The sequence below is a fragment of the Carassius gibelio genome, chromosome A16 (genome assembly GCF_023724105.1).
Source record: "Carassius gibelio isolate Cgi1373 ecotype wild population from Czech Republic chromosome A16, carGib1.2-hapl.c, whole genome shotgun sequence".
Lineage (NCBI taxonomy): Eukaryota > Metazoa > Chordata > Actinopteri > Cypriniformes > Cyprinidae > Carassius > Carassius gibelio.
In genome coordinates, this window is record NC_068386.1 from 21,574,070 (window position 1) to 21,585,955 (window position 11,886).

Consider the following 11,886-nt stretch of genomic DNA (forward strand, 5'->3'; position numbering starts at 1 on the left):
CATCCATGAGATTATGTAAATTCAAATAAATATCATGTCACAGGATGTCAGAGGTCAGTATCAAATTAGTTTGAAATTATTATTTGCAGCACCAATAAGGTTTTTTAGGATTTTTAAAAATCCCTAAAACTGTCAGAAAAGGATAAGGCCTAAGATTTCTATGTGAGTGGCTAAATTTGTTTGTTTTTATAACTATAATGCATAAACTATGAAACTATACAAAATGTATAAAAAAGTACAAGTTATTCTTTTCCAATGTTTTTTATTTATTTACAATTTTTTTTTTTTGGGGGGGGGGTTTACATTTTTTAAAATTTGCCTACGGCAATCATTCTAAACAGCTTGAATAAAACCTGTCAATATTCATTATAGACCACTATAACTGTGTATAATCTAACAAACGAGTTTATTATGAAAATAAAAGCGTGTACACCAGATAAATTGGACGATAAAGAAATTGCTAACAATAGTATAATAGAGCATGTTTTAGGTTTTTAGGCGTTTAGAGGCAGAAATGGAAAAATTTAATGTAAAATCAAATGTAATTGATTTAATTAAATATAGATTAAGTCTTGTTAGAGCAAAATAATAAATAAATACGTACACACATTAAAAAAGCAGCCAAGATGAATGAGTTTAATTTTTTATATAGATTAAAAGTGAAGACAGAAGCAGCTGGTATATGCGGTCACTTAATATTAAAATCCAGTAGATCCACTTCAGATTTATTTCTCAACAGTTTATGTTCACGTGGCTGTTTTCGTTTATATTCGCCGAGCTATTATGTATTTTGAAATAATCTTGTCCGTGATGTTCGTTCTTAAGACGAAAGGCAGAATCCTGCAGCTCGAGAGATATATGTTATTCTGCCAGTCGCGCTTTCAAATAGTCTTGCACACTTAAACGGGTCACAAACACCTGCATTTAGCTCGTGTTGTGTTATAATGGATGTATTGTGTGCATTTATGGCAATAATTTATTTTGAAAAGCTCTTAAACAAGAATAAATTCGTTAGTTTTGAACTTGTGACACTGTGCGCGCTGATCGGAGGCGGTGATTTCAGATAGGCAGCCGCAAATATTTCATTTTCACACAAACAGTTCAAAAACATTTTAATTTAGCTCTTGGTGTGCTCTAATTGGTGAATTGTGTGATATCGCTGCAATACTTTATTTTAAATAGCTATAAAACAAGAATAAACTCGTTTTTTTCTGAGCTCATCATTCCACACGCTGGTGCTCAGAGCGGTGATTCATCTCTCGTGTTTCTCACGTATCACTGACCACACATCAATTATTAATGAGCCCTGACCTGATAATAATCATATATGTTGGTTTAGCTTGTCAGTGTGAATTAAATCCAAGTATTTATTTGTATTTTAACCGATTTAAAAGTGAAACAAAAAGACAGTCTCCTCCCTTTTTTAGTCCGGTAACTGCACCTGTAGGGGCGCTATTTCTCTCAGACAATGGAAGTCTAAGCACACACACTCAAACAGAGGGACAGAGTGATATGAGATGTCTGACAGTTTTTTAATTTTCTGTTATCCATACAGTGTTGTAAAGTCATGAAACTATGCATATTTACTCAGAATAACTTTATTTCTGTATGAAAAAATGTTTTGAAGTGTTTGGAATTTAAAAATGCAGGAAAATTAATAATTCCATCTTTATTGTCATTTAAAAAAATCCCCACGACAAAACCATCCAAGCTATCCAAAACCCATTCACAATTTAAGTTCCTCAATGTTTTTTCAACATGTACACCAAGTTTGGTGTGTATAGTGTTACTCTCCTCTGAGCAGTAAGCATTAATTCACAGCTAAATGTAAAAAACAATCTACATTCAAATCAAAATAGCCGACTTCCTGTTGGTCGTAGCTGATGACTGTGAATTAGAAAGTTGTCCGTCTTGATAAGAACAATTTTTGTACTGAGTTTGGTGTCTGTAGCTAAAACTAACCCCCCCACTTTTGACAAAAGGTGGCGCTATAGAGTGCCTCTTCCACGCCCTCTTATGAAATTTTGCCAGTGTCTAGCTGTCACTAATACTGATATGTGTTCTGAGTTTGATGAAATTCTAAGTATGTTATATGCCTCAAAATCACCTGAGAAGTATTCCAGTTTGACATGTTGCCACGGCAACAATATTTTTAGATATCAATATCCCCCCAGCAGATTTATATCGGCTGTGTTTTAACATTATTCTGATGAAGTTTGAAGCAAATCGAGTAAAAATAAGATGCTGAATTCAAAGCATTTTGAAAATGACACACTTCCTGCTGCCACTTGGTGGCGCTATAACTTTGACTCCTAATAGTCACATATATGCGATCGACATCATACAATGAATAATCTGATGAAGTTTGATTAAAATTAGGAAATGTATGTGGATGGTATTAGACACTTCCTGTTTCTCATTTCTCGCCATAATTTCAAAGCCTCGCCATGAGCAAACCGTTCGAGATATCAAAAATCCCCTGGCAATTTTTCATCCCCAATGTCTTGAGATCATGTTGACCGAGTTTGGCGGCAATCGAGTAAAAAACCTATGACAAGTATTTCAAATTCCAGAGCATGCGCTTTTTACATAACTCTAAATAGCTGACTTCCTGTTGGGCGGAGCCTATGATATTCAATACGAAAGTTGTTCGGCACAGTGAGATCTATATGTGTACTGAGTTTCATATGAATATTGGCAAGTATGTGTGAGCTATACATCAACATTTCTGACTGTGATCCAGGGGGCGCCGTAGAGCCCCTGTGCCACGCCCGGGTCCCAGCTTCTGCAGGCTCCTAATGGCCACAGATTCCAAAGTGTGTGCAAATTTTCAAGAGTTTTTGAGTATGTTAAGGACCCCAAAAGCCCCCACAACTTTGACGAAAAATATGACTACTAAACCCAAAATAGCCAACTTCCTGTTGGGCGGAGCCTATGACATGCAGTACGAAAGTTGCTTGGTTTGATGAGATCTACATGTGTACCGAGTTTCGTGTGTCTACGTGCAAGTATGTATGATATATGGCCCTCAGTATTCCAGGGGGCGCTGTAGAGCCCCTGTGCCACGCCCGTGTATCAGTCTCTGCCCGGCCCTAATGGCCGCAGGTTCCAATGTGTGTGCCAATTTTCAAGACTTTTTAAGCATGTTAAGGACCCCAAAAGCCCCCGAAACCTTGGAAAAAAATTAGAAGAATAAATAATAAATATAGCTGCAAGCAGCGATGACGGGCTCAAGCCACCAATGCCATCGCCACCCCGGTGGCATCAGGTAAACTGTGCCCAGCGGGCACATGCATTCACAATATCCCTCTGGCAGTGAGGTTTTAAAGGATACGCCAGATAAAGGGTTAATCCGAATCATCTAGACTTTAAAATCACATTCACAGAACAATGTATATTTAACTTTAGTAACACTTTACAATAAGATTTCATTTATAAACATTATGTTAATATGAACAATATTTATATAACATTCATTCATGTCAGTTCATATTCCAAAATTAAACATTAAAACATTGTTTTATTGTGATTTTTTTTCCAAGCACATTTGACCAATTCCAAACCATATCAATCTTAATAACTACCATTATTTTTCATTTAATCATTTATGAGTGCTATACAATAGTCCAGGAAAGCTGGAAGAGAAAAACTCCTTATATTCATGTGTGCAGAATTATTAGGCATGTTTTCTTTTACAGATGAAATGCGCTAAAAAAAGAGTTTTAACTCAAACTGTAAATTCGAAAATTATGAAATACCCATGATAAATATCAAACACACATGCAATACAGAAATGGATAAGTTAAGACTTGACCATTGTACAAAAAAATGCTGACTGGGTCATGAGGTCAGAAAAGAAGAAGAAAAAAACAGGTCAAGAAGAACTGACAAAAAGAATTGCAAAATAATTAGGAATTAATGTGAAGATTAATTTTTAGTCAATTCTGCAAGACAGACTTTCAGGAAAGGAGGTGGAATAAAAATGAGCTCCTAAATCTTAATCCCGGATTCTGGAAGATATATTCCTCAAACCATCGGACAAGAGGAGGTGCTGCTGGTCCTTCACGAGTCACTCTAATCTGTTAATTAAGCCTATATATAAAGTCTTAATATATAGTATTTCACAATACTTCATGGTATTCTAATTCAATCATTTTTTGGAATCTTAGATCTCTCAGAACCTGGCACATTGTAATTCTGAGACTCCAGGAAAGTGTCAGTTCTGTAAAATGTTGGCGCTGGAGACTAAATGCTCCCTGATAGTTTCACACCTAATTCATTTAACACACACACACACACACACACATTACCCACAGTGACAGAGGGACAGAGTGACATCAGATGTATGATAGTTTTTTAATTTTCTATCATCCATATAGTGTTGTATAGTCATGAAACTATGCATATTTCCTCAGAATGACTTGTCTTCTATGTGTACATTTTTTTGAAGCATTTATAAGCTGCACTTTAAAAAAATAAAATACATTCACTGGTTACTTTTTTACTGTTATTTAAAAAGAAAAATCACCACGACAAACCATTCAAGCTATCCAAAATTCATTCGCACCTCTTCTGTAAGATAAATTCTTTAAACAGTGGTAAAAGAGGATGTGGTGTTGATCCTTCAAGAGTCTCTGAAAACGTATCTGTCCATAAAGCCTATAAAGAATTATTCTTAATATACGGTTCACAATACTTCAGCTTGTTTTTCTAATTAAGTGAGGGTCATTTTATCAGTAAAATACATAAAATTCATATTATTTTTCTTTGAAAGATTTCTATAAATGATTTAAATCATACTTGTTTCTACAATAATTATTTAAAAGTAATCCTATAGCTCCATCTGGTGGCCATTATTGGTACTAAGAATTGCCAGCTTGATTTATAAGTTATGATAGTTTTAATTTTATGCTGGCTCTTGAAAATGATAAAGCTATGAAACTTACTGTGCTTCCTTCAAATGATGACTTCTACGTATATAAAAAATTATGAATAGTTGGAATTAAACATTTTAAAGATATAGTAAAATAACTATTGTATTTTTTTATGTTACTTTAATAAATCGCTATGGCCACACCATTTAAGGTATCCTAAACCCATTTGAAATTTAACATCTTCAGTATATGGCTTCATGTTAAAACAGTTTGGTGTGAACTACTTGTGTCTTCTTGGAGGAGAATTAATTCATTTACAGGCTGAGTTTATCATAAATCCACAATAACATTTCTGAGTTCTGTATCAATCTGTGTTGTTGTTTGTTTATTTTTATTTTATTTATTTTTCATAGGAAGATAACTGACCCTTTACTCTCCTTTTTAATAAATGTGCTTATAAACCAAGAACAAGCTATTTATAGCTGTATTTATAAACTGCTTACTACTGACTATTAATATTGGGACAAGGCTTTATAAAGAATGAACTGACTATTTACTAATGAGTGCAGTTATTATAAAGTGTTATCAATGCATTTGCTAATGTTAACAAATTAGACATTATTTTACAGTGTTATCAAATCCCTTAAATGATTTGTAAATGTTTTGTAATGATTTTATTGACCTACAAGCATTTGTGAAAGTTCTGCTTGCATTACAGCTTAGTCTTGATCTGTGAGCTGAACAGATTTACTGTTACATCCATGAAATTATGTAAATTCAAATAAATATCATGTCACAGGATGTCAGAGGTCAGTATCAAATTAATTTGAAATTATTATTTGCAGCACAAATAAGGTTTTTTAGGATTTTAAAAAATCCCTAAAACTGTCAAAAAAGGATAAGGCCTAAGATTTCTATGTGAGTGGCTAAATTTATTTGTTTTTATAACTATAATGCATAAACTATAAAATTATACAAAATGTATAAAAAAGTACAACAGTTATTCTTTTCCAATGTTTTTTATTTATTTAAACTTTTTTTTTTTTTTTTTTTTTGGATTTACATTTAAAAAAATTAGCCTACTGCAATCATTCTAAACAGCTTGAATAAAACCTGTCAATATTTATTATAGACCACTGTAACTGTGTATAATCTAACAAACAAGTTTATTATGAAAATAAAAGTGTACACCAGATAAATTGGACGATAAAGAAATTGCTAACAATAGTATAATAGAGCATGTTTTAGGTTTTTAGGCGTTTAGATGCAGAAATGGACAAATCAAATGTAAAATAAAATGTAATTGATTTAATTAAATATAGATTAAGTCTTGTTAGAGCAAAATAATAAATAAATACGTACACATATTAAAAAAGCAGCCAAGATGAATGAGTTTAATTTTTTATATAGATTAAAATTGAAGACAGAAGCAGCTGGTATATGCGGTCACTTAATATTCAAATCCAGTAGATCCACTTCAGATTTATTTCTTAACAGTTTATGTCCACGTGGCTGTTTTCGTTTATATTCGCCAAGCTATTATGTATTTTGAAATAATCTTTTTAATAATCCTTGATGTGTTCGTTCGTACGACGAAAAGCAGAATCCTGCAGCTCGAGAGATATTCTGCCAGTCGCGTTTTCAAATAGTCTTGCACACTTAAACGGGTCACAAACACCTGCATTTAGCTCTTGTGTTATAATGGGTGTATTGTGTGCATTTATGGCAATATTTTATTTTAAAAAGCTCTTAAACAAGAATAAATTCGTTAGTTTTGAACTTGTGACACTGTGCGCGCTGATCGGAGGCAGTGATTTCAGATAGGCAGCCGCGAATATATCATTTTCACACAAACAGTTCAAAAACATCTGAATTTAGCTCTTGGTGTGTTCTAATTGGTGAATTGTGTGATATCGCTTTAATATTTTATTTGTTAAAGCTATAAAACAAAAATAAACTCGTTTTTCTGAGCTCGTCATTCCACACGCTCATGCTCAGAGCGGTGATTCATCTCTCGTGTTTCTCACGTATCACTGACCACACATCAATTATTAATGAGCCCTGACCCGGTAATAATCATATATGTTGGTTTAGCTTGTCAGTGTGAATTAAATCCAAGTATTATTTTGTATTTTAACCGATTTAAAAATGAAACTAAAAGAGAGTCTCCTCCCTTTCAGTCGAATTTCCCTTTAAGGAATTGAACCTGTAGGGGCGCATTTTCTCTCAGACAATGTAAGTCTCAGCACATAATACTCAAACAGATGGACAGAGTGAGATGAGATGTCTGACAGTTTTTTAATTTTCTGTTATCCATACAGTGTTGTAAAGTCGTGAAACTATCCATATTTACTCAGAATGACTTTTTTTTTGTATGAAAAAAGGTTTTGAAGTGTTTGGAATTTAAAAATGCAGGACAATTAATAATTCCATTTTTACTGTCATTTAAAAAAATCACCACGACAAAACCGTTCAAGCTATCCAAAATCCTTTGGCAATTTAAGTTGTTTAAAATGTTTTGGCATCATGTAGACAAAGTTTGGTGTGTATAGTGTTACTCTCCTCTGAGCAGTATGCATTAATTCACAGCTAAATGTAAAAAAAAATCCACATTCAAATCAAAATAGCAGACTTCCTGTTGATCGTAGCTGATGACTGTGAATTAGAAAGTTGTCCGTCTTGATAAGAACAATTTTTGTACCGAGTTTGGTGTCTGTAGCTAAAACTAACCCCCCCACTATTGACAAAAGGTGGCGCTATAGAGTGCCTCTTCCACGCCCTCTTATGAACTTTTGCCAGTGTCTAGTTATCATAAATACTGATGTGTGTTCAGAGTTTTGTGAAATTCTAAGTATGTTATTTGCCTCAAAATCACCTGAGAAGTATTCCAGTTTGACATGTTGCCACGCCAACAATTTTTTAGATATCAATATCCCCCTTGCAGATTTATATCGGCTGTGTTTTAACATTATTCTGATGAAGTTTGAAGCAAATCGAGTAATAATAAGATGCTGAATTCAAATCATTTTGAAAATAACACACTTCCTTCTGCCAGTTGGTGGCGCTATAACTTTGACTCCTAATAGTCACATATATGCGATCGACATCATACAACGAATAATCTGATGAAGTTTGATTAAAATCAGGAAATTTATGTGGACGGTATTAGACACTTCCTGTTTCTCATTTCTCGCCATAATTTTAACGCCTCGCCACGAGCAAACCGTTCGAGATATCAAAAATCCCCTGGCAATTTTTCATCCCCAGTGTCTTGAGATCATGTTGACCAAGTTTGGCGGCAATTGAGAAAAAAACCTATGACAAGTATTTCAAATTCCAGAGCATGCGCTTTTTACATAACTCTAAATAGCTGACTTCCTGTTGGGTGGAGCCTATGACATGCAATACGAAAGTTGTTCGGCACGATGAGATCTATAAGTGTACTGAGTTTCATATGAATATGTGCAAGTATGTGTGAGCTATACATCAAAATTTCTGACTGTGTTCCAGGGGGCGCCGTAGAGCCCCTGTGCCACGCCCGGGTCCCAGCCTCTGCAGGCTCCTAAAGGCCACAGATTCCAAAGTGTGCGCAAATTTTCAAGAGTTTTTGAGTATGTTAAGGACCCCAAAAGCCCCCACAACTTTGACGAAAAATTTGAATACTAAACCCTAAATAGCCAACTTCCTGTTGGGCGGAGCCTATGATATGCAATACAAAAGTTGTTTGGATTGATGAGATTTATGTGTGTACCGAGTTTCATTCGTCTACGAGCAAGAATGTATGATATATGGCCCTCCATATTCCAGGGGGCGCTGTAGAGCCCCTGTGCCACGCCCGTGTATCAGTCTCTGCCCGGCCCTAATGGCCGCAGGTTCCAATCTGTGTGCCAATTTTCAAGACTTTTTAAGCACGTTAAGGGCCCCAAAAGCCCCCGAGACGTTGGAAAAAAATAATAATAATAATAATAATAATAATAATAATAAAAAATAATCCTAAGGAAAACAATAGGCCTCTCGCCCTTTGGGCTTGAGCCCTAAATATAGCTGCAAGCAGCGATGGCGGGCTCAAGCCGTCAGTGCAACACCACCCCGGTGGCATCGGGAAAACTGTGCCCAGCGGGCATAAGCATTTACAGTAACCCACTGGCAATCAAATTTTAAGGGATATGGCAGTTAAAGGGTTAATCCGGTTATGCCTGTTTTTGTTTTGTTTTTTTACTTTATTTTTCTTTTCTCTGTGCCGGATTGCTGATGTCTTTTACCCGGGCATAGATGTCCATCCATCAATTACGAACATTCATCCGCAAATGTCAGAGCGGTCGCGAGCGCGGATGGGAGAATGGCGCATGTTTTATTTTTTTTGAGCTACTGGGATGGTGCCCCCTCTGGGAGTTGGTGCCCTACGAAGACTGCGTATTCTGCATATAGGGAGCGGCGGTACTATCTGGAAAATATATTCCTCAAACCATCATACAAGAGGAGGTGATGCTAGTACTTCAAGAATCTCTCAAAACCTATCTGTTCATAAAGCCTATATATAAAGTCTTAATATAGTATTCCACAATATGTTGTGCTATTCTAATATTATTGTGGTTTTTTACTGACATTGTTATTTGCTGTTATTTTTTGTTTTAATATTGTTACTGTTGTTACTTGATGTACGGTGACCTTGAGTGGTTTGAAAGGCGCCTTAAATAAAATGCATTACTATTATTATTATTATTATTAGCTGTACACTTGATAAAAAAAATTAAATATAAACTTATGCAATTGTATATATATATATATATATATATATATATATATATATATATATATATATATATATATATATATATATATATATATATAGTGTACAGTTTTCTTTTATTGCATCTTGAAATAAATGTTTCTGAGTTCTGTGTTTGTTTATTTTTTTATTTTTATTTTTTTTACAAAATGTTTAGGAAGATTACAGCCTTTAATCTCCTCAAAATAAATGTGCATATAAACCATGAACAATTTAATTATAGCTGTATTTATAAAATGCTTACTAATGACTATTAATTTTGGGAGTAGGCTAGCAACAGTTGATGTTGAGGCCTAAGATATTTTTTAAGCTGTAATGATGAAAAAACAACAACACAAAATTGCTTTTTTTTCTGCTGGTGATTAAAGAGATGATTAAGTCTCCCTCTCTCTCTCTCTCTCTCTCTCTCTCTCTGACACCAAGCCCATCCCCTCTCCCACACATTCACACAAACACACACACACACATACACATTACCCAGAGGGACAGAGTGACATCAGATGTATGGTAGTTTTTTAATTTTCTATCATCCATATAGTGTTGTATAGTCATGAAACTATGCATATTTCCTCAGCATGACTTGTCTTCTATGAGTACATTTTGTTGAATTGTTTAGAACTTGCACTTAAAAAAATAAAAGACATTTACTGGTTCCTTTTTTACTGTTATTTCAAAAAATCACCATGACAAAACCATTCAAGCTATCCAAAATTAATTCACACCTGTTCTGTAAGATAAATTCTTTAAACAGTGGTAAAAGAGGATGTGGTGCTGATCCTTCAAGAGTCACTCCAAACTTATCTGTCCATAAAGCCTATAAAGAATTATTCTTAATACACAGTATTTCACAATACTTCAGCATATTATTCTAATTAAGTGAGGGTCATTTTATCAGTAAAATACATATTATTTTTCTTTGAAAGATTTCTATAAATGATTTAAATCATACTTGTTTCTACAATAATTATTTAAAAGTAATCCTATAGCTCCATCTGGTGGTCATTATTGGTACTAAGAATTGCAAGCTTGATTTATATGTTATGATAGTTTAAATTTTAAGCTGGCTCTTGAAAATGATAAAGCTATGAAACCTGCTGTGCTTCTTTCAAATGATGACTTCTACGTATATAAAAAATTATGAAGAGTTGGAATGAAGAATGTTAAAGATATAGTAAAATAACTATTGTATTTTTTTATGTTACTTTAATAAATCGGTATGGCCACACCATTTAAGGTATCCTAAACCCATTCGCAATTTAACATCTTCAGTATATTGGCATCATGTTGAAAAAGTTTGGTGTGAACTACTTGTGTCTTCTTGGAGGAGTATGATTCATTTACAGGCTGAGTTTATCATAAATCCACAATAAAATTTCTGAGTTCTGTATCAATCTGTGTTGTTGTTTGTTTATTTTCATTTTTTTATTTTTCATAGGAAGATAACTGACCCTTTACTCTCCTTTTTAATAAATGTGCTTATAAACCAAGATCAAGCTATTTATAGCTGTATTTATAAGCTGCTTATTAATGACTATTTAAGTTGGGACAAGACTTTATAAAGCATGAACTGACTATTTACTAATGAGTGCAGTTATTATAAAGTGTTACCAATGCATTTACTAATGTTAACAAATTAGACATTATTTTACAGTGTTATAAAATCCTTTAATGACTTATAAGCATTTGTTAAAGTTCTGCTTGCATTACAGCTTAGTCTTGATCTGTGAACTGAACAGTTTTACTGTTACATCCATGAGATTATGTAAATTAAGATAAATGTCATGTCACAGGATGGAATAGGTCAGTATCAAATGAGATTGAAATTATTATTTGCAGCACAAATAAGTATTTTTAGAATTTTGTTTTTAATTCCTGAAACTGTCAGAAAAGGATAAGGCCTAAGAGATTTCTTAAGCTGTAATGAAAACAGCAATGTTAGCAAAAGCAACAAAAAATAACAATTTAAAATACATTTTTTTTCTGGTGATTAAAGAGATGATTAAGTCTCTCTCTCTCTCTCTCTCTCTCTCTCTTTCTCTCTCTCATTGTGTCTGCCACTCAGCTCATGCCCATCCCCCACTTACAGACACACACACACACACTCAGTCAGCACACATACATTCCTCAAACAGAGGGACAGAGTGAGTTGAGATGTCTGACAGTTTTTTTATTTTCTTTTAGTCATACAGTGTTGTAAAGTCATGAAACTATGCATATGTCCTC

The 11,886-nt window shown here is 34.0% G+C and overlaps 1 long non-coding RNA gene across 1 annotated transcript; it reads left to right on the forward strand.

Annotated features, from left to right (window-relative positions):
- Nucleotides 1–298: 298 nt before the first annotated feature.
- On the forward strand, nucleotides 299–11,050 carry LOC128030078 (uncharacterized). Its single transcript, XR_008187793.1, has 2 exons — nucleotides 299–5,085; nucleotides 10,898–11,050. It is a non-coding gene; the product is annotated as an uncharacterized LOC128030078 (long non-coding RNA).
- The last annotated feature ends 836 nt before the right edge of the window (nucleotides 11,051–11,886 follow it).